The following is a 27,828-nucleotide window of genomic DNA, read 5'->3' as shown; positions in this document are numbered from 1 at the left end:
TCTGTTGGTTCCCATGTTAGCTACCTAATGTTGGATTCTATCTCCTTCTCTTCTTCTTCTTTTTCATTATCATCAACCTGTTTTATGACCAGATCAGCAGACCCATTCTCTTCAATCTCCATGTATGATCTATTCTCATCTTCACTCAAGTGCCATCTGGGATCCTTATCTCCATCTGATGGGGACATACGATGCTGTTCAGCTTCCAAATCAATGGGGAGGCTGTCTATGACCACTTCAGTGCCTGTCGCATCTGTAGTGCCTGGTTCCTTCCTGGACCACTTGCCCTGTTATATCAGTCACGTGGCGTTTGCATTTTCTGCAGATTAATTTGCATGCCTGGTGGATTGTTCGGAAACGGCTACTGAGGTGGTCCAGCCTGCTAAATCTTTTCCCACAGGCTTGACATGGATAAGGCCTTTCTCCTGTGTGGCAACGAGGGTGGAGCTTGAGGTCTGCCTTCCGCTTGACCAGGAGTGTGCAGTATGGGCACTTGAAGCGCATCCGGGGCAGATCATCTGGAAAGCTTCTGGATGTGACATCAGATCCTGGACCATACGGATAGCTCACAGGAGTAGAGTCCATGTCAGCATCAGTTTGTGCTTGTTCTTCAGATTGGGAAATGTGGCTGGAAGAATCTGATGCTCGTGCTTCTCATTTGCTTGCCTTAAAATGACCAGCTTCAGAAGACGGTGACAACCTCTTCTTCTTTGGACTTTTTTAATGGAATCTTTCCTTTTTTCATGCTTAGTCAAAGGCTGTTGAGTACTCCTTTGGGAGGCTGGATGGTAATTATACTTACTCCAAGATTTCCCACTTATTATACCTGTTCTTTGATCTGAGCTTAGGTGAGAATGTGGAGAACTGCTTTCTTCTTGCCAGCCAGAGCTGTAAAAGGAGGAACATTCTATACCATTAGAATTGGCATCTTTATCGGAGAGACTGAAGTAGCCACTTTTTCTTTCTCACTAATGCCTAGTGAAGATTTAATAAAGGTCTTACATATGCTAATGACATCAGTCATCTGAAGGAAGCTAGCGGCCTGGCATCACAGGGTTTACACTTTCTTTCCCCCAATACTGTTTATAAATCCCAGGGAAGGGCTCTTTAAAGACCAGCTTGTAGTCGGTATACAGTTGTGAAGAGCTTGGGATACTTTAACAGTCCATGCTTGGGGGCATGCGAACACCTGTGGGACCAAGGAGTCCCTTGTGTCTATTACCACACTTGTGTCGATTTTTCTAACAAAAATTATTAGAGCCCTATGTCGGATTTCCATAAAATAGTAGAAGAAAATACTAGAATCATTTTGATTACTCATTATCTCTGTACCCAAATCTGCTCATTTGACAAGCATGTATTTAAGGAATTTGCTCATAATATTGCCTGTTTAGCTCTTCATTTTCCTCCTCCAAAGAGAAATTAAAAAGGAATAGCTTCATGCCTATGGAAATTAGAGGTAATGAGAAAAAAAAAAAGAAAATAGAGAAAGCTTTACTTTTTTTTTTTTTGCTGGGTTGGGGAGTGCTGCTGGAAAAGATCATATTGTATTCTGATGTTTAAACAACCTAAGTAAAAAGAGTATATAGTTCTTTAATAAGTTATATTTCAAATATTTCATTTTTATTCTTTCTATAATTTTTAATCTTACTACAAAATAATGATATTGGAAAAGGAATACTTAATTAGCTGTATTGAGTTGTTTAATTTTACTCTGGGGATTAAGTTTTCTCATAATTGTAGGATAATAGGTCATCTTATTTATTTTCTTCAATATATATGTAGACAGTCAAGCAAAAATGAAGCCCACAGAATATAAGTGATTGTTCATGACTAAACAGAATGTCTGTGGCAGAGACTAGGGTAGATCCCATGTGCCCTGCCTCCCAAAGTTAGCATCATCTCATCTATATTCTAAATACTTTCCCTGTTTCTTTATAGGTGAAGTTAACTAAATATAGCTTCTCTCAGTTTCTACTGAAATGTTTATGTTCTGAGTTCCAATCACCTTTAATTCTCAGAAAAAAAAAACAAAACTATTTACTCTACAGCTATACTAATATAAAATTACTACCATATGGAAAATTCACATTCTACACTTCAAACCCATTTAGATAGTAAATGCTTCAGAGTTGTTTCCATATCTTTTCAAAATTGTGTCCCTCTTTCTTGGCTCAGTTCCTGGAACATAATACACACTCAATAACGATGTTTTTGAATGGAGTTTTTGAATTCAAAGTCAGTTCTATTCATTTCAGAATACGTTATGATACATATTTAGTTTCCAGATGATAGAATTATCTACTACATTGTCCTAAGAATTGAATTAAGATTTTTTTTTCTTTTCTGATGTTGTCCTCACTAAAAATTATAGAAGCAAATAGATTATATGAATTCTATGGCTTATGTGAAACACAATCTGAGATTAAATAGTCATTAATATTGAGTTCAGTCTTTCTGCTCTCTCCTTGAAATAGTGAGCACAGTTAAATTACAATTCCAAATACCGAGATCAAATTTTTATGGAATTTTTTCACTAAATTTATAGCTACAGTACCTGATAATCACATTGAATTGTATGATTGGCCCATTAAGAATAACTTTCCTTTTTTAAATCATAGACCATAGTTTAAATGACTGTGCTCTAAATAGAAAATGTGAGGTCAAAGAGAAATACTGCCTTTAAAAATGGCAATATTCTAAAGCCCCAGGTATAAATTATTATTTTTATATAAAGCTTTGATATGAGGAAAATAATATTTTCTTTAGCTATAGTAGATTGTCATTCCCCAGTCTCCAAACAATATATTTTTAAAGAAATTTTAGGTATAATTTTTTTTAATGCTACTCATTGCAGGTGGCTGGGTATAATTAGTGTTATTAATTTTGGTTCACAGCTCCTTGCAAAAAGCAGGATAGGTACATTAAATATCCATAAATATATGTTTCATAGTGATTATGTGCTTCATATTGTATGTGATAATTATATTATAAAATGTTCCTTTTTTAAAAAAATAAACTCTGATTTAAATGGGTGGCTGTTGGCATGATCTACTTTACCACTCAGTGGACCTAATGTTCTCTTGAGACGCCGCATCTTGATTTAATTTATTTGTTCCACGTTTAGTTGAAAATGTTGAGAACATTCTAGCAAGGTCAAAAAATAATGTTTTCATATTGAATTGCCATTGTGAAGGAGTCAGATTAAATGGACTATTGATTAATAATCTAATGTTTATATCCAATTAAATGACATTCAAAGTTCAAGCTAATTTTAGTCTTTGATGCATTCATAGATTTCAAGAAAACAGGGTATTCATTTTGCCTTTTTACCATGCAGTACCTTAGTATTCAAAAGGCTCTGTGTTTCTGTATAAATTATATTAAAGATAAATCAATTCCTAGACAAAATGGATTATTTTAAAAGCCACAAACACTAGATTCATTATAGTCTATTTTTTTAGTTTAGCGATTGTAGTCAAATACATGCAACAAGTATAAAAGTATATAAGTATATTCTGAAATTTCTTGTGCATATAAAATGATACAAAGACATTTAGTGAGTACTGTGTACCTACCACCTGTCTTAAGGAATAAAATAATACATATTAAGATGAAGTCTCCTAAGTGCATGTTACATGTTCTGTTTCTCTCTGCCATTCCATCAGAATGCATTTCTGGATTATCATTTTAATATATTAAAGTTTACAAAATGAACTTATAATTTTCCTATCCTCCTTCAATCTGGCTTTTTATTTCAATATAATATCCTAGTAATTTATCCATATTTACACATGTAGTTCAATTTTATACATTTTGACTGTTGGATAGTTCCATTGTATATATTGAGGTATTTAGCTATTCCCTTGCAGTTATTTGTAACTGCAAATGAAATTGTTACAAAGATCCTTATGCATATATTTCTACACCTGTACAAGCATTTTTCTAGGATTTGTAGAAGTAGAATTTTGTATATATGGTATACACATTTTAAATGCATATATATTGAAATTATTATCTAAATTCGGTATGGTAATTGACACACTCACTAGCATTCTTTAAGAGTTCCCATTGTTCTACATCCTTGCTAGTATTTGGAAATTAGGTGGCTTTTTTGTTGAAGAATGATAGTTGAACTGCATCCTTTTGTGATTTTTACTTTCAATTTCCTGATTATAATGAGAGTTAGCATTTTCTCAGAAGTTTATTGGCCATTTGGTTTCCCATTCTTCAATCACCTTCTTATACACTTTGTCCATTTGTTTTCAACTTTACTATCAATTGTTTCATTTTTAATTTGTAAGAATCCTTTATATATTCTGTTTAATAATCCTTTATTTTAATGTTTAAACTTTAGTTGATCTTATGAGAAATTTTTCTATGCTTTATGACATGTGTATCTTGACAAACAATTATACATACCCTAAGGACATAATGAGATATATTATCTTTGCTTCTAAAAGTTTGGAAACTTACTTTTATGCACATAGGTCTTTATTTAAGGGGTTTGTAATTGCAAAACAGATTTTAAAAAGTTATTACAGGTGGAATTGTCTTGTAAAATGTTTTAAAAATGAAAATCTGGGGATGCCTGGGTGGCTCAGTAGGTTAAGTGTCTGCCTTCAGCTCAGCTTGCGATATTGGGGTCCTGGGATCGAGCTGGGTCAGTTGGACTCCCTGCTCAGTGGCAGCCTGCTCCTCCCTCTCCTTAACTCCTCCCCGTCACTGCTTCTGCTCTCTCTCACTATCTCTCTCTCTCTCAAATAAATAAATAAAATCTTAAAAAAAATGAAAATCTGTGGTGTGTGATGCGTTCACATCCTAGTGCATGCATCGCCAGATTTTAAAATGATGAAACATGTCACTGGAATATTTAATATTTTAAACTAAAGTATGTGCAATAACTAGCTATGTGTGTGTATGGTATGTATTGGTGAGGACGAATCTATTGAATATGCTGTATTAAAATATAACTTCTGTAAGATTTATGTGTCAGAAGACTGAAACTTCAAAACCAGTCCTCTTTGACCTATAAATTTAACCTTGTCTGACCATGTAGAAAGGAATTTATGCATACACACACCCAAAGTGAAAACCAAGCTATTTTCAAAAAGCTAAGTGTTTGAATGACAGCAAAAAAGTAGTCAATCTGACAGGTTTCCTGTACTGTAACTAGTAATAATGATCTACCCTAGAAAATACTGGTAATATTCACTAACTCATGTCAAATGGTCTTTCACAGTCTTCCATAATCCCATGGATTATGCAGGCCCCAAACAGTGAATCTCCATATTTAACCAGATGGTTGACTCATTCCACTAGATCTGTAACAATGAAGACTTTCTTACATAATTAATTATTATGGTAGACTAGACATATCATTCTTCTCTATAACAATCATACCCACTGGGAATTATTACTTAAATTCTGTATTTAGTAGACATTTCAAAATTAACTCCTTAGTGTATCATTAGTGTCATTCAGCTGCTTTGGTTTCTGAGGGTGTGCACTTTCTGTGTGGTCATCCTTAAATAATGGTGAACGTGAAGCTGTCTAAGACTCACTGATTAGGTGAGCAGAGATGGACCTAGACTTGACCGTTGTTATTAATCATGAGAATAACAAAGTTGTTATTACTTCAAGTTTAATTGCCATGGATCTTATAATATTTTATTAATAGTGCTTTCTTTTATTTGGTTGAAGCAAAAAGACAAACAGAATTACCATAGTATTAATTTTTATGGTATGCATACAAAATGTATGTTAATCCTTCTTTCCAGGATTCATGCATTCAGTTGTCATATATTTTTAATGTCCTTTAACCTGTACCAATTTCTTAGACTTACTTTGTCTTTCATGATCTTGATATTTGTGAAGCAAATAGGCAAGATATTTGGTAGAATTAACCACAATTAGAGTTTTCCAGATACTTCCTCATTGTTTCAGGTTAAGCATTTTAGGTAAAATATCATGGGAGTGATGTTGTACCCTTCTCGGGGCAACATATCAGGGGGAATGTGGTGACACTTTATCCCATTAGTGGCAATCTTCACTTTGATCCTTCATTAAAGTGATTAAGGTAATGCGTGATTAATTTTTTCCAATATGGAGTCAGTATTGTCCTTTATATTTAAAAAGTAATTTATGGGGAGATTACTTGAGATTTTATAATATCATGTTCTTCATTATACCTTTATCCTGTAGTTTCATTGTACATTTTAGCAATTCATTCTACATTTATTAGGATTCTACTGTAAGGAAAAGCTTTTCTTATTTTCATATATTTTATTTCATATATATATATATGGAAGTTCTATATCTTAGTTATTGTCCACTCCCAAATACTGAATGTTCTTTGTGGTTCTTAGATAACATATTGTACAAGTAGAGTTTACTGAATTTTACTTGGTGAGTAAATGTAGCTAAAATTTATAAATGAAATGACCACTGAGTGATCAGAAACAAAGTAACAATATTTTATCTAAATTTGGAACATCTCATGCCATTCTTTTGGCGTGATTAAATTAGGAGTATATGATAACCATTTTCTTTCACGTTATTTGACAAATTAATTATAATTCAAATAGAAAGATACAGAAGTGAATTGTGCTTCCCTTTGTATTTTGATACTGATAGCTTCTGAGTGTGTTATTTGAACTAAAGGAAAATATGTCACATAAAAATATGTTATCTTGAAAAAAAATGTTATTTGAATCGCGATGCCTGGGAAGACAGCACAGTAGGAGGATCCTAAACTCACTCTGTCTCACATTTACAACTAGATATCACTCACACTCTGTAAATAAACAGAGAATAATCCAAAGACTGGCAGAACAAACTCCACAACTAAACATAGAGAAGCAGTCACATCTGATTGATTAGGAAGGGCAGAAATGGTGGTCAGATCTGCTTGTAGGAGGGAAAAGAGTTGCAGGCGTGGAGAGGGGAAAGAAATCGTCCCTTGCACCACGGAGCCCACGCAGAGAAGACAAATCCCCAAAACGACTGGCTTTGAAAACTAGAGGGGCTGAATTCCCTGAGTTTGTATAACTAGTGGGACTTAAAGCCTGGAGCTTTCAAAATTCAGCTGACTCAGCAGTGGGCTAGCAGGGAGGGTCAGTGATAGCTGGGTCCCTGCTCTGAAAGAGATAGCAACCTTTGGAGAGGTAACACAGAAGGTACCGTTTGCACAGTGCATGGGGAAAACAGGAGAAAGATCTCTTTATACTGATTTTGGAGCATGTTGGGGGACTCTCCAGGAACAAAGAAGCTTTTCCTCCCTGCCCCCTGGCATATACACAGTGCCTCCTGCAGGAGGAAACCCTGCACAGACACTTGCTCCTTAACGTCCCCAGAAGTACATCCCACCCAGGTATTCTCCTAAGGACTTGCCCATTTCAAGCCTGCTGGCCTCAGCCCTGGGTTCAGAACACATTTTGTCAACCCTGCACATGCCCTGCTCAGCCACTTCACACAGACACAATGTGTACCTGGTACCAAACAAAAGTTAAAAGAATTCATGACCACTAAACCAGCCCTAGGAGAAATGTTAAGGGGGACTCCGTGAGTGGAAAATGAAAACCATAAGTAAGAGTAAGGAAAATAGGAAGAACAAAAGAAAAAAAAGGACACCTGTAAAAATCAGTCAAGAGAAGCACATAACAAAAGGACGTAAAATATAATACCAAATATCTGAAAGGTGGGGGGAGAACAGTAAAGAATGAGATCAAAGTTAAGCAACCATCAGCTTAATATAGACTGCTATATGCAGAAGATGTTATATGTAAACTGATGGGTAACCACAAATCAAAAAACAGTAATAGATATGTAAAAAAACAAAAAAAATAAGGAATCCAAGTATATCACTAAACAAAACCAGCAAACCATGGAAGAAAGAAAGAGAAGAAAGGGTCAGAGGAAAAGCTACAAAAAACAGGGGTGCCTGGGTGGCTCAGTCGGTTAAGCGGCTGCCTTCGGCTCAGGTCATGATCCCAGGGTCCTGGGATCGAGTCCCTCATCAGGCTCCTTGCTCAGTGGGAAGCCTGCTTCTCCCTCTCCCTCTGCCTCCCTCTCCCTCTGCTTGTACTCTCTCACTCTCTGATAAATAAATAAAATCTTAAAAAAAAAAAAAACCTACGAAAAACAACCACAAAACAAGTAGCAAAATGGCAATAAATACATACCTATCAATGATTACTTTGAATGTAAATGGATTAAATACTCCAATCAAGAGACATAGGGTGACAGAGTGGATTAAGAAACAAGACCAATCTATATGCTTCCTACAAGAGACTCATTTCAGACCTAAAGACATATGCAGATTGAAAAGTAAGGGGATAGAGAAGCATTTATCATGCAAATAGTTGCCAAAAGAAAGCCAGAGTAGCAATACTTATATCAGACAAACTAGACTTTAAAACAAAGTTTATAGAAAGGACAAAGAAGGACATGATATAATAACAAAGGAGATAATCCAACAAGAAGATATAACAGGTGTGAATATTTATGCACCCAATATGGGAACAACCAAATATATAAAACAGTTAATAACAAACATAAAGAAGCTAATCAATAGTAACACAATAATAGTAGGGGACTTTAATACCCCGTTTACATCAACAGACAGTCTATCCAAATAAAAAATCAACAAGGAAATAGTGGCTTTGAATGATACACTGGACCAGATGGACTTAATAGATATATTTAGACTCTTTCATCCTAAAACAGCAGAATACACATTCTTTTCTTTTTTTTTTTTAAGATTTTATTTATTTTTCAACAGAGAGAGAGACAACGAGAGAGGGAACACAAGCAGGGGGAGTGGGAGAGGGAGAAGCAGGCTTCCCGCTGAGCAGGGAGCCTGATGTGGGACTCGATCCCAGGACCCTGGGATCATGACCTGAGCTGGAGACAGACGCTTAACAACTGAGCCACCCAGGCACCCAGAATACACATTCTTTTCAAGTTCACATGGAATATTCTTCAGAACAGATCACATATTAGGCCACAAAACATGTTTCAACAAATTCAGAAATACTGAAGTCATACCATGCATCTTTGCTGACCACAACATTATGAAACTAAAAATCAACCATAAGAAAAAAATCAGGAAAAAAACACAAATACAAGGAAGTTAAATAACATGATCTAGACGATGAACGGTTCAACCAAGAAATCAAAGAAGAAATTAAAAAGTACATGGAAACAAAAATAAAAACGCAGTGCTCCAAACCTTTGGGATGCAGCAAAGAGGTTGTTAAGACGAAAGTTTGTAGCAATACAGTCCTACCTCAAAAAACAAGAAAAACCTCAACCTAACCTTATACGTAGAGGAGCTAGAGAAAGAACAACACACAAAATCCAAAAGAAGCAGAAGAAAGAAAATACTAAGTATTAGAGCAGAAATAAATGATACAGAAACTAAAAAACAAAACAAAACAAAACAATACAATAGAACAGATCAGGAAACCAAGAGCTGGTTCTTTGAAAAGATCAACAAAATTGCCATACCACTAGCCAGACTCATGGGAAAAAAAAAAAAAAAAAAAAAAAGATGCATATAAACAAAATCACAAATGAAAGAGGAGAAATAACACCACAGAAATACAATTGTAAGAAAATATGAAAAACTATATGCCAACAAATTAGACAACCTAGAAAAACTGGATAAATTCCAATGAACATATAACCTACCTAAACAGAAGCAGGAAGAAATAGAAAATTTGAACAGACCAGAAAGGAGGTTGATTCAGTAATCAGAAAACTCCCATCAAAAGTCCAGAATCAGAGAGCTTCATCAGCAAATTTCTATCAAACATTTAAAGAAAAGTTAATACCTATTTTTTTCAAACTATCCCAAACAATAGAAAGAGGAAAATTCCAAACTCATTCTATGAGGTCAGTATCACCCTAATACCAAAACCAGATAAAGACCTCAGAAAAAAAAACTACAGGCCAATATCTCTGATGAACATAGTTGTAAACATTCACAGCAAAACACTAGCAAACTGAATCAAACAGTACATTAAACAAAAACATTCACCACAATCAAATGGGATTTATTCCTGGGATGCAAGAGTGGTTCAGTATTTGCAAATCCATCAATGTGATGCATCACATCAATGAGAGAAAGGATAAAAAACAAATGATCATTTCAATAGATACAGAAAAAGCAGTCGACAAACTACAACATCAATTCATGATAAAAGTCCTCAACAAAGTAGGTTTAGAGGAAACATCCCTCAACATAATAAAGGCTGTCTACGAAAAACCCATAGTAAACATCATATTCAGTGGGAAAACCTGAGAGCTTTTCCCCTAAGATCAGGAACAAGGCAAGGATGTCCACTCTCACCACTTTTATTCAACATAGTACTGGAAGTCCTAACTACAGTGATCAGACAATATCCAAATTGGTAAGGAAGAGGTAAATCTTCCACTATTTGCAGATGACATGATACTACATATAGAAAACTAAAGATTCCACCAAAAAGCTAGAACTGATGAATGAATTCAGTAAAGTTACAGGATACAAAATCAATGTACAGAAATATGGTACATTTCTATACATCAGAGTAATAAAGAATATACACTAATAATAAAGCAGCAGAAAGAGAAATTAAGAAAACAATCCTGTTTACAAAATAACAAGATACCTAGGAATAAACCTAACCAAAGTGGTGAGTGACCTATACTCTGAAAACTATAAAACATTGCTGAAAGAAATTTAAGATGACATAAAGAAATGGAGAGATATCCCATGCTTATGGATTGGAAGAACAAATATTGTTAAAATATCTATACTACCCAAAGCAATCTATGGATTTAATGTGATCCCTATCCAAATCACAATAACATTTTTCACAGAAATAGAACAAAAAATCCTAAAATTTATATGGAACCACAGAAGAACCCAAATAGCCAAAGCAGTTTTGAAAAAGAAAAGCAAAGTTGGAGGTATCACAATTCTAGACTTCAAGGTATCATAAAACTGTAGCAATCAAAACAGTATGGCACTAGCACAAAAATAGACATAGAGATAAATAGAATAGAATAGAAAGCCCAGAAACAAACCCATAATTATATGGTCAACTAGTCTTTGACAAAGCAAGAAAGAATATCCAATGGGAAAAAGACAGTCTCTTCAGCAAATGGTATTGGGAAACCTGGTCAGCCACATGCAAAAAATTGAAACCAGACGACTTTGTGACATCAAACACAAAAATAAACTCAAAATGGATTAAAGACATAAATGTAAGACCTAAAACCAAAAAATCCTAAAAGAGAGCATAGGCAGTAACTTCTTTGACATCGGCCAGAGCAACATTTTTCTAGATACGTCTCCTGAGGCAAGGAAAGAAAAGCAAAAATAAACTATCGGGACTTCATCAAGATAAAAAGCATCTGCACAGCAGAGGAAAAAACAAAACTAAAAGGCAGCCTATAGAATGGGAGAAGATATTTACAAATGACATATCTAATAAAAGGTTAATATCTCAAATTCTAAGAACTGATACAACTCAACGCTCCCAAAATGAATAATCCATTTTAAAAAAAGGTCAGTATACATGAACAGATATTTCTCCAAGGAAGACATAAAGATGCCCAACAGATATATGAAAAGATACTCAACATCACTCATCATCAAGGAAATACAAATCAAAACTACAATGAGATATCACCTCACACCTGTCAGAATGACTAAAATCAAAACCAAGAAACAATAAGTATGGCAAGGATGTGGAGAAAAAGGAACCCTGGTGCACATTTGGTGGGAATGCAAACTGGTGCAGCCACTCTGGAAAACAGTATGGAAGTTCCTCAAAAAGTTAAAAATATAACTATCTTATGATCCAGTAATTGCACTACTGTGTATTACCCATTGAATACAAAAACAGTAATTCAAAAGGATATATGCACCCCTATGTTTATTGAACATTATTTACAATAGCCAAATTATGGAAGCAGCCAAATGTCCATTGATAGATGAATTGATAAAGAAGATGCAGTGTGTATATATGTATGTGTGTGTATGTACATATGTGTGTATGTATACATATACACACACAATGGAATATTCATCCATAAAAAAAGAATGAAATCTTGGCATTTGTAATCACATGGATGGAGCTAGAGAATATAATGCTAAGCAAAATAAGCTAGTCCAAGAAGGACAAACACCATATGATTTCACTCATAGGTGGAATTTAAGGAAAAAAACAAATGAGTAAAGGGAAAAAAGAGAGAGACAAACCAAGAAACAGACTGTTAACTGTAGAGAACAAAATCAGGGTTACCAGAGGAGATGTGGGTAGGAGGATGGGTGAAATAGGTGATGGGGATTAAGGAGTGCACTTGTCATAATGAGCACTGGGTGATGAATTATTGTATCACTATATTGTACACCTGAAACTAATATAACGCTGTGTGTTAACTAAACTGGAGTTAAAATGAAAAAATATGGTATCTCACTGACTTACATAAAGTATAAGGCATATTTTTATCATTCTATAGATGAAGAAAGGTAAGATCTAGAGAGGTAGTTTTCAGACTTTTGTTCTTTTAATGAGACACATTTAAGCCATAAGAATGTTCAAGTTTTCAACATATTTCAAAAACATTTTTAGATTATTAGGCTGTAACACAGACAAAAAGTAAGTTGTCAACTCTTGACTATAAAAAAGCACACACATACACAGACACAAAGTAGGTCTAAGTTTATTGGATCTATAGCAGTAAAATAAAATAACAATGTGAAGATTCTTATTAGTGCCTTGGAAGTATAGATACAAACAGATGTTTTTAATGTTCTATGTTTTTAGTGTTTAGGGATGTGTGCCTTAGTGGTTCAAGGAAGATCTTTACATTCAGGGAAGTGGTTGCGAGTGAGTAAAGTTCATAACATAATAGTTTAGAAATGGTGTGTGGGAAAAGGTATGAATCTTGAAGGAAGTCATGATAACTAAACTGTTGTTTGAAAAGAAAATTGTTTGCTCGGAAGATAACTGATGTCCTAATAAAAGACTTGTTTGCTTAGATGGATAAACTCTTTGTCCAGATACATTTGTTTACAGGAATTTCCCAAAGTAAACAGTAAAATTATTAATTTACACCCTTATCTTCATGGAAAAGAATGATCTGGACAAAGTAATTATGCCAATTTGATACAAATGATCTCACTTCTCAGTCCTGATCATTAAGCTATGTGGATTCAAGTGGTCTCATCTCAATTTTCAAGGTTATAAATGATTCCCTTGATAAAAAGGTGATGATATAACATTCTGCCTCAATCAGGAAATGATATTGGAATGTAAATCATTGAGAGTGATGAATAACTCTAATTTTTATCATAAAATGAATTATTCACCAGTGTTATTTAAATGAAAAATGCTATTCTATCAAATTATTTATAAAAAACTTAGAATACAATGATGTAATACTCTTTTTTAAGAATCATTGCCTGAGATGCAAACTTAAATGCCAATAAATTTGCATGATGAAATTGAATTTCCTCTTTTCTAACACCAAAGGAAAGATCTCTTTTATAAGAATCTATTCCTATAATTATTATCACTCCTTCTACATATGAACCATGTACTTTAAAAAAACATGATTTCCTTTATGTACATATATCAAAATAATTTAGTTTAAACACATATGAACACATACCTGGAGGTGTGCACGCGCACACACACACACAAGAATTATTGTAGAGGCGCCTGGGTGGCTCAGTCGGTTAAGTGTTCAACTCTTGATTTTGGCTCAGGTCATGATCTCAGGGTTGTGAGATCGAGCCCTGCATCAGGCTTTGCCATATGTGTGGAGTCTGCCTAGGATTCTCTCTCTCTCCCTCTCCCTGTGCCCCTCCCCCTTCCCATTCTAAAAAAAAAGAATTCTTGAAGTATAGTAGGCTGGGTTTTGCGGTTTCATTACCAGTTTTTTGTTTTTGATGAGGCGTTTGGCAAATTCACTTCTCTGAATGTACCTTTTTTTTTTTTTTTTTTTGTCTGTCTGGAAAATTAGGGCTTTGAGATTTATAATCTTTAAGATTCCTTTTCTACTCTCATCATTTTATAAGGCTAGATTGTGCTTGGATGTATATATGTATGTGTGTGTTTTTGAAAAATTGTAAATTCTGAAGTTCTGTAGAAGCTTAAGGTATAATTGTCATTAGGACACAGTAGGTCACAAGAAAGTTTTGTTTGTATTCTAACAACTTCATGAAATAAGAGTTGCTTTTTCAGATGAGTTTAGATAAATTGGTTTACACAAATTTCTTGAATCAAAGAGTAAAATATTTATTCGTTGCCACACATGTCTAATGTCAGGTATCAGTAAATAGTAAAGTCTATTCTGACTGGTAATGTCATAGGAAATTTGGCATATAAGGTACAGAGAAGATATTATTGTTTATATTTATATCATGAACCTCTGGAGCATTTCTTAATGTCCAGATTGAAAGATGGATGAACCCAGAAAAATGGCATTTCCTTATGTAGTCATAATAGAGAAGCTTTTAGTTTTAGTTCAGTGAATCTTTTAAAATGTTTCCCAGGAAATCTAATTCAATTTGACAAATATTTACATAGCACTTAATATTGTAGATAATAATTCAGTGTCCTAGTTGGCATGCCTTGGGATTCCTGTCCTTCATGAAACTATGCAAAGGTGCCATTTTTCCAGGAGAGTTTCAGTTCTTAACTGAAATAAGAAAAATGAGTTGCTTTCAATAATCTTTGTAAAGATTTAAGAATGACGTATGTGAAAAATCTTTTAAATATGAAATGCTGTGAATATAAAGCCTGGGATATAAATCAAGATGCAGAATAATTCTTCAGTCTTCATGAACAGGATGGCATCAACTTGATGGTCAGTTATCTTTGTCACCTGGAGCTTTTTGAGATGGAGACCTGTAAACAGAAGTGGTATGTCTAGAATCTTTAAAATGTCATTAAGAAATGAGAGGAAATATCAAGGAGAATTATGACAAAAAAGATTATATTTAAGGGATTACAGCATGTTGGAGCTCTGTGAAATATAAGGATGCTAGACAAATCACCTAAGCAACTGATATTTGCATGAAAGGAATTTTGAAAATTTAATTTCTCATGTGAAACAAAATTATTGTCAATCATCATAAAAAGTATTGAATGCCTCCTGTGTGTTCTGTGGGTCTAGATATTTGTTTTACACACATAGAAGGTTATGCTATAATTATATATCTTGTACATATTGAATTTCAATTACTGAAATGCAAGAGAGTTTCCACAGTACATATGTTTACATAATGAGGTCATTTTGAAAATAATCTTTTCCTGCTCTGCAAATAATATACCAGAATATCTGACTTATTAATTTATTTATTCATTCATCTGTTTTTCAGTTACCTGCTATTTGTTCGTCATTGTTTTAGGCACTGAGAGTATTACAAAAGACTCCATTCCCTCGTGAATCTTACCTTTCATGTAGATTCTAGAGTTAAGAAACTGGGTTGGCTTATCAGCTATGACACTTCTGCATAATTGCATTTCTGCAAATGGTGTGTCAGCAGTCAATTTCCCAGTAGACCACTACAAAAATTGTTGATCAAACAAAACTAAGTTTACAGGCATGCCTCGGAGATATTGCAGGTGCAATTCCATACCCCCACAGTAAAGTGAATATTGTAATAAAGCAAGTCAAATAAAGGTTTTGGTTTCCTAGTGCATAAAGTTATGATTACACTATACTGTAGTCTATTAAATGCACATGGAATATCATTATGTCTAAAGAATATACAGACTTTGATTAAAAAAAAATACTTTATTGCTAAAAAAATGCTAACTGTCATCTGAGCTTTCAGTGAGTCCTAATCTTACTGGTAGAGGGTCTTGTCTTGATGTTGATGGCTGCTGACTGATCAGCATGGTGGTTGTTGAAGGGTGGTGTGGCTGTGCCAAATTCTTAAAAGAGGACAACAATGAAGTTTGTTGCATCAGTTGACCTGTCCTTTTCACAGATTTTGCTGTAGCATGTGATGCTGTTTGATGGCATTTTGTCCACAGTAGAACTTCTTTCAAAATTGGAGCTAATCCTCTCAAACCCTGCCACTGTTTTATCAACTAAATTTATGTGGTATTTTAAATCTGTTGCTGTGATTTCAATAATCTTCACAGCATCTTGACCAGAAGTAGATTCCATCTCAAAAAAATATTCCCTTTGCACTTCTGCAAGAAGTAACTCCTCAGCCATTAAAGTTCTCTCTTGAGATTGCAGCAACTCAGTCCCATCCTCAGGCTCCACTTCTAGCTCTCCTGCTATTTCTATCCTATCTGCACTTACTTCCACTGAAGTCTTTCACCCCTCAAAGTCATCCATGAGGATTGGAATCCACTTCTTTCAACTCCTAGTAAGTCTGATATTTTGACCTCTTTTCCATGAAGCATGAATATTCTTAATGCCATCTAGAATGGTGAATACTTCCCAAAAGTTATTCAGTTTACTTTGCCCAAATCCATCAGAGGAACTTCTATGACACCTTATGCGATGTATTTCTTAAATAACAATACTTGAAATTCAGAATTACTCCTTGATCCATGGCTGCAGAATGGAGGCTGTGTTGGCTGGCATGAAAACAACATTAATCTCATCGTACATCTTCATCAGAGCTCTTGGGTAGCCAGGTGCATTGTCAATGAGCAGTAATACAAGATTTTATTTATTTATTTTAGAGTGAGAGCACAAGCAGGAGGGGCAGAGGGAGAGAGAGAGAGAGAGAGAATCTCAAGCAGACTTCACACTGAGCATAGAGTCTGACACAGGGTTCCATCTCACCACCCTGAGATCATGACCTGTGCTGAAACCAGGAGTCAGATGCTCAACCGAATGTGCCACCCAGGCACTCCAATGAGCAGGAATATTTTGAGAGGAGCAGTAGATCTCAACTGTGAGCTCAGCATATTGAGTAAACCATGTTGTAAACCGATGTGTTGTCATCCGGGCTTTGTTGTTTCATTTATAGAGCACAGACGGAATTGCTTTAGCATAATTCTTAGGGGCCCTGGGAGTTTCAGAATGGTAAATGAGCACTGACTTCACCTTAAAGTTACCAGCTGTATTACCTCCTAACAAGACAGTCAGCCTGTCCTTTGAAGCTTTGAAGCCAGGCATTGACTTTTCCTCTCTACCTGTGAAAGTTCTAGATGGTGTCTTTGTGCAGTAGAAGGCTGTTTCATCTACACTGAAAATCTATTGTTTAGTGTACTCACCTTCTTTAATGATCTGTGTTAGATCTTCCAAATAACTTGCTGTGGCTTCCTACCTCAGCACATGCTGCTTTATCTTGCACCTGTATGTTAAGGAGATGGCTTCTTTCCTTAAACCTCATCAACCAACTTCTGCTAACTTCAGACGTTATTTCTGCAGCTTTCTCGACTCCCTCAGCCTTTGTAGAATTGAAGAGGGTTGGAACCCTGCTATGGATTCGGTTTTGGCTTAATATTGGGAATGCTGTGGTTGGTTTGAGCTTCTATCCAGACAGCTCAAGCTTTTTTCACATCAACAGTAAGACTGTTTCCCTTTCTTATCATTCTTGTGTTCACTGGAATCGTAGTTTTCATTTCCTTCAAGAACTGTTCCTTGGCATTCACAACTTGGCTAACTTGTTTGGTGGAAGAAGCCTAGCTCTTGGGCCTGTCTTGGCTTTTGACATGCCTTCCTTACTAAGCTTAATCATTTCCAGCTTCTGATTTAAAGTGAGGGACATGAGACTCTTCCTTTCACTTGAACACTTCACAGAGGCCATTTTAGGGTTACCAACTGGCCTAATTTCAATATTATTGTGTCTGAGGAAATAGGGAGGCCTGAGGAGAGGGAGGGAGACATGGGAATGACCAGTCCATGGAGCAGTCAGATCACATGGAATGTTTATTGATTAGGTATGCCGTTTTATATGGGTACAGTTCATGGCACCTCAAAACAGTTACAATAGCAAAATAACAAAGATTATTGATCACAGATCAACATAACAAATACAGTAATAATGCAGTTGTTGAAACTATTACAAGAATTAACCAAAATGTGACACACAGTGAACAGATCCTATTGGAAAAATGGTGCCAATAGACTTGTCTGATGCACGATTGCCACAAACCTTCAATTTGTAAAAAATGCAGTATATGGAAAGAGCAGTAAAGTGAAGCACAATAAAATGATATATGCTTATATTTAATTTGCTGCTATAAGACATGGGATGTTAAATTTTTGTGTCATTTTGGCCAGGCCGCAGTGCCTAGGTGTATGTTGAGTTACGGATGTTGTTGGAAAGGTATTTTTAATGCGATTACATTTGAATCAGTAGACTGAGTAAGCAGATTAAGCTCCATAATGGGGGTGGGCCTCATCCAAATAGTTAAAGATCTTAAGAAGAAGACTGTTTTCCTCTGAGGAAGGGGGAATTCTGCCAGCAGAATGCCTCTGGACTTGAACTGCAACCTCACTTCTTCTCTGGGTTTCTAGCCTGGCGGCCCATTCTGTGGACTTTAAGACTTGGCAGCCTCCCCACTCACATGAGCGAATTTCTTAAAATAAATCTCTCTCTCTATATATAAATATACATCCTATTGATTTTGTTTCTCTAGAGACCCTGACTGGTACAAGTGATAACACCATCTTGACAGAGTTTTAAGAGCATCTTAGAAAGGGGAAGTCAGGGATGGATACGTATAGCATTTCATTAGAAATGATTTCTTAATCTGAATAATTTTAAACAAGTGTTGCAATTCAAGGAACTAGTTTGGAATGGGCAGAGTTTATGGCACAATAGCTCTAGATCAGTGGGTATAGATGAGACAAGTATCGATAGGCAACCTGCTAGTCCTGATACGTACATTATTTTAGTTGGCTCGAAGTGTTCAAGGAGTAAATATCTCCTAGAATAAGCAGGAAAGTTATTTTGCCTAATCTCAGGGTTTTTTTTATTGTTGTTTTTGCACAAAAATGGGGAGAAAAAGGTTTTTCCAGAATTGTTTAGAACTAGGTTGGGAGAGTATGTCATTTCAGTTCTAAATAAGAGGTTGGAGGTAAAAGAAGTAGAAGAGCACATGGCTTTGGAAGAAAGAATCTATGGTGACCTCTTAGAAATCAATCCAAGTATCTCTGATACTGCAAAGCAATCCTATCAGTGAATTACATGCTGGGTCACAAGTCAGAATTCCAGGTTGCCAGTTCTGATTTCATTCCATCCTAACTGTAGAATTTAGTAAGTCTTTTGACATCTCTGAGTCTGAGTTTACTCACCTTCCTTATGGTATCCTGGCCAAGATCTTACTCAATTTTAAAATCCTATTATTTCCACGTTGTTGCAAATGGCAAGATTTCATTTTTTTTTTTTTTTTATTGCTGAGTAAGTATTCTATTGTATATATACATCTTCTTTGTTCATCTGTCAATGGACATCTGGGCTCTTTCCATAGTTTAGCTATTGTGGACATTGCAGCTATAAACATTGGGGTGCAGGTGCCCCTTTGAATCACTACATTTGTATCTTTGGGGTAAATACCCAGTGGTGCAATTGCTGGGTCGTAGGGTGTTATGCTAAGCGAAATAAGTCAATCAGAGAAAGACAATTATCATATGATCTCACTGATTTGTAGAATTTAAGAAACAAAACAGAGGATCATAGGGGAAGATAGGGGGAAAAAAATCAGAGAGGGAGACAAACCAGAGACTCTTAAGCATAGGAAACAAACTGAGGGTTGCTGGAGGAGAGTTGGGTGGGGGGATGGGGTAACTGGGTGATGGACATTAAGGAGGGCACGTGTTGTAATGAGCGCTGGGTATTATATAAGACTGATGAATCACTGATCTCTACCTCTGAAACCAATAATATATGTTAATTGAATTTAAATAAAAATAAATAAATTAAAAATAAAATAAAATCCTGTTATTTCCTTAATGGATAGTAAAAATACAGAATACATACTTAAGTATTAGACTCCTCAAAGGATGTCTGATGGAATGATGATGGAAATGAAAATTTGGGACAAACTAGACTATAATAGATTTCTCAGTAAGTAGTGACTGAAGCATTGAGTATAGAGATGATTATTTGAAGCTACCTTTATCATAGTCATTTAGTATATAATTGTGTTGCCCTTCCATTGACCACTATAAGTAAATAAGTCAGGAAATAAATATCAGGCTCTTGTGACTATGAAATTCAGTCATTGAATGGATGAGCAAATCTTTGCAATTGGAAAAGGTGATGTCAAATTCTATTGTATTGTTAAAACAAAACAAAAAAAAAGTTTACTCTGCTTGGTTAATACTACTTAAATCTACCTAATAAGGGAATTATTATTGTTATTATTTTAAGATTTTATTTATTTATTTGAGAGAGAGAGAATGAGAGAGCACATGAGAGGGGGGAGGGTCAGAGGGAGAAGCAGACTCCCTGCCGAGCAGGGAGCCCGATGCGGGACTCGATCCTGGGACTCCAGGATCATGACCTGAGCCGAAGGCAGTCGCTCAACCAACTGAGCCACCCAGGTGCCCGGGAATTATTATTTTTGTAGGAAAATAGGAAAATACCAGCTTCTAGCAAGAAACAAAAACAACTATATATTAAACGGATGTTAGAGAACTTAATGTAATTTTTCATGTTTATTTTTATAATTCACAACTTTCTATTTTTTCATTTAGGAATAATTTTTGTTTTATTGCTTTTCTGTGTGGTGGAACGCAGGGGTCCATGCACACTATCGCGGCTACTCATAGGGACTGTGGGCGATCTTATTTAAAGATATTTTGTCAGAACGTCTGAGATACTTGCCAGAACAGTTTGAAGTGTTTTAGAAACAATCTTCTTTATTTCGGTTACATGCTAGATAAATAAAAGTCTATAATGTATGTTATAAATAACGCACTTATTTAGTAAAATTAACGTTGCACTGCACGGCATGCCCTTTACCTTTACAGTTCGATGGCACTTGGATGACGAGGCGTTCCTGCCACAGGAATCAGCTGCCGCCTGTGCTATCAGTCTCCGACAGTGGTTCTGTTAATTATTTTGCCAGAGTGTCTGAGGCAGATAGCAATCTCTCCAAAAGAGCAGACAGATTTAAAGAGGCAGAATTAATTAAAATTGATTCACACATTCTGTCACGTATAGGTCTGCTGGGAGCCTTTCTTTCTTATACCCCTCCCCATTCTGTGATGTTGTGCCACACGGTACAGGTGGGAATCCCTACCATGGGATACTAATTATGGAGCCTGAATGGGATTAGCCACAGTGGCTGGCACCGTAATGCATGAAAGGATTTTAAAATTTACTTCATTTAAGGGATTTCATGAGGGACCAATTCTTTCTTCTAACTTTTATAAGTGGTTATTGAGAAGTTGACAAACCTGAAAATCCAAGGTCACTAAGGATTATTGGAAAACTTACAAATGAATTACACATTTTAGTAGTTAATTGTTCAAAACCATATGCTTTAAAAAGACATGAAGTACTGGAAAGAAAGATAATGGAAGTGGATCAGTGTATATTATTATTTTTAATGAAGGAATGGGTATTATAGAATTTATACCTGAACATAGGAAAATAGCGAATAAGAAAATAACTTAATAGTCACATAAATTTTTTATACTATATGTAACTAACCATTACCAATTTATATCAAAAAATGAAGCAATATTACCCTGACGCAAAACAATCTAATCCTGAACACCATGGGTTATGTTTTCTTCACTAAGGAAATAGTTGATATAAATTCTAAGCTGCTGTAACAACAGCAACAAAAAAACCAAAACAGTTAAGCAAGATAAATACTTTCTGACATGTCTCCGGTTTGAAGATATCAACAGTGTAAATATAATCTTTGGTATAGCCGTTCAGAAGAGTGTGTTGCAGGGCTGATAGGGTGCCATCTTCAGGGCAGCTATTATCTACGAGCCCAGATCCTACTTTCACATCTGCAGGGAGGAGAAAATTTACATGTGGGAATATTACCTCCAGGAAGGCAGGCGGCATGCTTTCTTGCTTTTAAGAGCTGGACCCTAACCTTGTACATATCACCTTTGTTCATATACCATTCACCAGCCATTAGCCACGTGCTGCTGCCCAGCTAAATGCCCATTTTGATGGAGGAAGCAGAGGATGGATATCAGAGAACAGATAGCATCCATAGGAAATGAAAAAAATAAAAAATGAAAGGAACAATTAAAATCAACAAGTTGAAAGACTTCGTAATGGCCTGAGTTTTCTTTGTATTTCTCATGATTTCGCATTTTATATATTAAGTATCCTCATAAGAGTTAAAATTTAATATGGAATATAAATCATGATTTGGATAACAAAATAAGTCCTGTGAAATATTTTTACATATTAAAAGATGTTGAAAATAATATTTTAGATAATATATAAAATAAGTATAGGAAGACATAAGGAATGGAATAGAGAATTAACTTAATTATTATATTTATCTTTTCAAATATTCTTTATTCCAAAAGTTGACTTCAATGTGTCATTCCTTATAATCGAATGAAGGTTTCTAAAGAGAATATATGCCTCCCTGAATGTTACAAATATAATGTGTAACAGTGTTATTACTATACACATAATAGTGTTTTAATCACTATTTGCTATTGTAACATGTGCTTATTCTTTTAAGAAACATGTCTAAACCGCTGAACATGTGTGAAAGTTCTGTTAGGAGCTTTGAGTAGTACACAAGGAAGTAAGACAGTCAGGACCCATTACTTCAGGGTACTTAAAAATCTGTCATTTTAAATTAAGGGATTTTTCAGGGGCACCTGGGTGGCCCAGATGGTTAAGCGTCTGCCTTCGGCTCAGGTCATGATCCCAGGGTCCTGGGATCGAGACTCACATCGGGCTCCTGGTCAGCGAGGAGCCTGCTTCTCCCTCTCCCTCTGCCTCTCTCCCTGCTCATGCTTTCTCTCTCTCTCTCTGTATCTCTGTGTCTCAAATGAATAAATAAAATCTTAAAAAAAAAAAAAAAAAAAAAAAAAAGGGATTTTTCAGATCAGCATCAAGTTTTATTAAGGAAGTATTAGTGGAATTATTTAGTTCAAGAAATACAATTCTTTTTTTTTTTTTTTTTTAAAGATTTTATTTATTTATTTGACAGATAGATACATAGCGAGAGAGGGAACACAAGCAGGGGGAGTGGGAGAGGGAGAAGCAGGTTTCCTGCCGAGCAGGGAGCCCGATGCGGGGCTCGATCCCAGGACCCTGGGATCATGACCTGAGCCGAAGGCAGACACTTAACGACTGAGCCACCCAGGCGCCTCCTCAAGAAATACAATTCTAATGGAAACAAAGATGTACTATTACCTCATAGATAAAACTTCTGTCCTTTCTTGCAGTTCTAGCTTGCTTATCCAAAGATGTAGCGTAACAATTTAGAGCAAATTAAATGAGTGTTATCCTCTTTGATAATGTTTGTAGGCTACATGTGAACAAGTATATACCCCAAAAATGAAAGTAAAAAAACAAAACAAATCAATACGTTAGAAATATAATCTTACTGAATTTCCTATACATATGGATAATCACAGTTTAAAAATACAAACCTTGGGGGACTCATGGGTGGCTCAGTCAGTTAAGCATAAGCCTTCGGCTCAGGTCCTGAGGTCCTGGGATCGAGTTCTGCATCGGACTCCCTGCTCAGCAGGGAGCATGCTTCTCCCTCTGCTTGCTGCTCCCCCTGCTTGTGCTCTCTCTCTCTCTCTCTGACAAATAAATAAGTAAATAAGTAAAATCTTTAAACTGCATATATAAACCTTGAGAGTATCCTATGTTTGATACAAAAGGGGAACAATGTCAACAATGCTCTGAATTAAAAAAAAAATGTTTCTAACAAAAGTGGTTTATTGCATAAATTAATATATATTGGCTTTATTTTTTAAATTTTATTTTAATTGGATTTAATATAATATATTTGGAATAAAAAGGATTGAATTATAATGGGATTTTTTTTTTTTTTTTTTTTAAGATAGCCATGATTCAGAGGATGGTAAACTTTGCATTTATACCTCCTTGCAAATTGGGGCACTGTACTGAAAAACAGATGTGGAGTAAGTGTTTGTTAGCTTTTCTTCAAAGTAGTATTGTTTGGGGAAATTTATATTTCCATATGTACCCCTGACTTTGTTTATTTCTGGCGCAAAGAAAATTGATAGCTCTCTCTTCAAAGTAACCTGATGTGGAGACAGGAAAATAAGAACAGATTAGTTGCTCTTCAGTATGGCACTTTGGGGGTAAAATGTAGAGTTTTGCAGTGGAATCAATTCTAGCTACAGAAATACATGATTTGTAGGTATAGGAATCTATCATTTGTTGCTGTAGGAATATATGATAGCCGATTTTTCAAATTTCCTCATTATTTTCATTTATACCACTTTTAATCATATAAAAACATATTCCTTGATTTATAACTGGTTAATAAATTGAACCCACCTAGAAGTAATAATTGCTTATTTTTCACACATCTTCTATTCCATAGCACACATGTATATCAAGTCACATTGGTTTCATAAAGTTAAATATTAGCATTGAGAAGAGGAGGACAGTGCCTTTGTGATTTTGGTCTTCTGAGCAAATAATGCCAGGATGACTGATGTAGTTTGAAGCTGTCAGACTTGGGGGCAGAGAGGGAGAAGCAGTGTTTAGTAACACTGTGGAATTCATTTTACTTTTTGCCTCCCACCTTCTTTCCACCCCACACTCAATAACTTGAGAATATGACTTCCCCGATGCAAACTGGATCAAGAACAAAGAATGCCCAACATCACTCAGATTCACTAAATTGGGATGACTCTATAGCAGAAAGCTTCTTTCCAATATCTGGAAAACTATACTCCATACCCAAATAAAAATGTTACTCTTTAATTTATTCTGTTTCAAATCATTTTTTTCATGGCACTATGCTATGAAATCATTTTTTTAATCCCCATCACCTACTTAGCCCATCCCGCCCCACCTCCCTTCTCTAAAATTAAGAATCTGTTTCTTGGTTTGTCTGTCTGTCTGCTTTTCTGTCTGTCTCTCCCCCTCTCTTATCTTTTCGCTTTTCTTGTTTGTTTGTTTTTTTTAATTCCACATATGAGTGAAATCATATAATGTTTGTCTTTCTCTGATCAACTTATTTCACTTAGCCATTATACTCTCTAGCTCCATCCATGCCGTTGCAAATGGCAAGGTTGCATTCTTTTTAATGGCTGAATAATATTCCATTGTGGGGTGTGAGTGTGTGTGTGTGTGTTTGTGTGTGTGTATCACATCTTCTTTATCCATTCATCAGTCAGTGGACACTTGGGCTGCTTCCATATCATGGCTATTGTAAATAATGCTTCTATAAACATAGGGGTGCCTGTATTCATTTGAATTAATGTTCTTGTATTCTTTGGGTAAATATCTAGTAGTGTGATTGCTGGATTTTAAGGTAGTTCTATTTTTAACTTTATCTTTTAATCATAAAATATCATGTTTAAATTTTCTAGTTTAAAATATAACAACATTCTTATGAAATATTTGTAATTATTCTGATGATAGAACCATAACATTGCTATAGTCTTTGTCCCTTTACCATGTGAGAATATTACTGAGAAAGAAAATATTTGATTAACTAAGGAAGAAATTATTTTACATATTTTATGAAAGTATTTAGTCCTGATTTCTACTATTATTATTTTTTAATTATAAAGAAGACTATCAACATTGGATCATTTATTTTCTTAATGTTGAAGTGTGCCTTAAAGGTTACTATTTCAATAATTCATGTTCTTTTTTAGTGCTCATATTAGTTTTCTATTTGCTACTGTAACAAATTACCATAAATTTAGTAACTTAAACCAATGCAAATTATATATTTTTATAGCTCTGCAGGTTGAAAAATTGCTGTGGGTCTCACTGGGTGAAAACTAAGGTGTTGGCAGGGCTGTTTTCCTTCTGGGGGTTCAAGAGATGAATATTTTCTTGCCTTTCCAGCTCATAGAGGCCTTCCACATTCCTGGGTTCATGGCCTCTTCCTTCATCTTCCAAGACAGAAATCTTTCACGCTTCAGTCCCACCTCCATCCTTACATCTTTTTCTCTGGCTTTCCTTTTCTGCCTCACTGTTCCACTTTTAAGGCCCTTGTGATTAGATTGGTTTGACCAGATAATTTAAGATAATCACTCCATTATGAAGTCCTTAACTTGATCAAGTATATCAAAGTGCCAGGAAAAGTACATTCAATGCATATCTTCAATTTATCAATCAAAAGAGAATTTTGAAGGTTTTATATTTTTAACTTCAATAATATGACTAAAAAGTCTTGGATATTATATCTGAAGCCAGTATTTTTTTTACAAATTGCATAATGGCAAAATAAAATAACTACTATTAATAATAAGGTACAGTGTATATGTTAGAATTATAATGGAATAAAGTATTTACTGCCCTTTTCTTCATAAAAGGAAATTCCTTCAGCACCTTTCATTTATAGATAAAATAGTACTAAGTTGGTACCATTATTTTTCCAAATTACAAATGGAGAAGCGGAGATTGAGAACAGTTAACCTACTTGACCACATTAATAATGGTGAATTAAGAATTATGTCTATATTTGCAAATTAGATGTTCTTGATATCGCTTCAGATATATATATAATGTTGTATTTCTTCATACACTTTTCAACCTTTCAGCATAAGCATGCTTTTTTTTTGCTCATTGTTTTAAAAAAGTTAAAGATTGGAAAAGAATATTATCATAGTACAAAACTTAAACTGTAGCCCAGTTAGAATTTGCTGAAAACCTCAGAATTTATCATAATCTTCATGTATTAGCCTCATAAAGTTGAACAATTTATAGCTGATAAGTTCTCTGTAACCTATCAGTTACAGGGAGCTAACATAGAAAAGCACTAGTGCTCCCAAACATACGTACATAAAAACTAGTAAATGTAATAATGGGAGGAATAAGTATCTATGATGAAATGATAATAAAAAGCTGTACTGGTGAACTTTGATTTTAAATTTGTCACACATTAAATATTTTGTGACTGCAACTAGTAACCATGAAAGTGGAATGGGTATAACTAAGTGATTATAAGGAACATATAACACAAAAGACACTAGAAAACAGTACGAAATACCTACCTTAGATTCCAATTTGCTTGTTCTTCCAGACAGGTCTAACTTCAAACCTCGTGTTTTCTGATAGAGATTATTCTCTATCTAACACAGGAAAACATGTGAGAGCGTAAGGGGTATTTATATTCACAACATTGAGAGGAGTCCTCTGGGCCCTGTTTAACCTCCTGCTCTCTGCAGCTAATATTAGAGGGTCTCAAGTAGGAGGACAAGATTTAAATATTCATGTAGATACATAACTTACCAGTACAAACTCCTAATCAGTGTCTTTGGCTTTTCTGTCTTCTCTCCTTGCAGCCATTTTCCACATGGCGGGCAAGCTTGTGCAGCCGCCGTGACCTATGTGCCCTCCACCTCTGTGTCCTTCTCCCTCCCTCCTCATGCCCTCGATGATTCCCCTCCTTCAGGGCTCACCTTAGACTCCTACCACCTGGATTCCAGAATCCTTGTTCTGCCCACCATCTGGATTACTCACCATCCTGTGCTGTTCTTGACTCTTGACTTGTCTAAATCCCCATCTAGTGTGTAATCTCTGTGAATCCAGAGACACTGTTTTCAGTAGTTATTCTAGTTTCTAGAACAATCTACAACAAATATTCACTTAGTAAACACACGGACACCCTCTTTTGTTGACTGGTAACAGTGTAATGGCTTTATTAGTCAAATTTCTAAAAATGTTCACATTGTTTGCTGTTT

At 35.3% G+C, this 27,828-nt stretch overlaps 1 protein-coding gene and 1 pseudogene across 1 annotated transcript in view; one reads left to right on the top strand and one right to left on the bottom strand.

The window, feature by feature from the left end:
- The window catches only part of CDH12 (cadherin 12), a 986,307-nt gene that overhangs the window by 80,448 nt on the left and 878,031 nt on the right, over positions 1–27,828 (top strand). The window lies entirely within an intron of this gene.
- LOC118534617 (zinc finger and BTB domain-containing protein 8A-like) lies at positions 21–27,610 on the bottom strand (annotated as a pseudogene).

The sequence above is a fragment of the Halichoerus grypus genome, chromosome 2 (genome assembly GCF_964656455.1).
Source record: "Halichoerus grypus chromosome 2, mHalGry1.hap1.1, whole genome shotgun sequence".
Classification (NCBI taxonomy): Eukaryota; Metazoa; Chordata; class Mammalia; order Carnivora; family Phocidae; genus Halichoerus; species Halichoerus grypus.
This window is presented reverse-complemented; position numbering and strand designations above follow the sequence as displayed.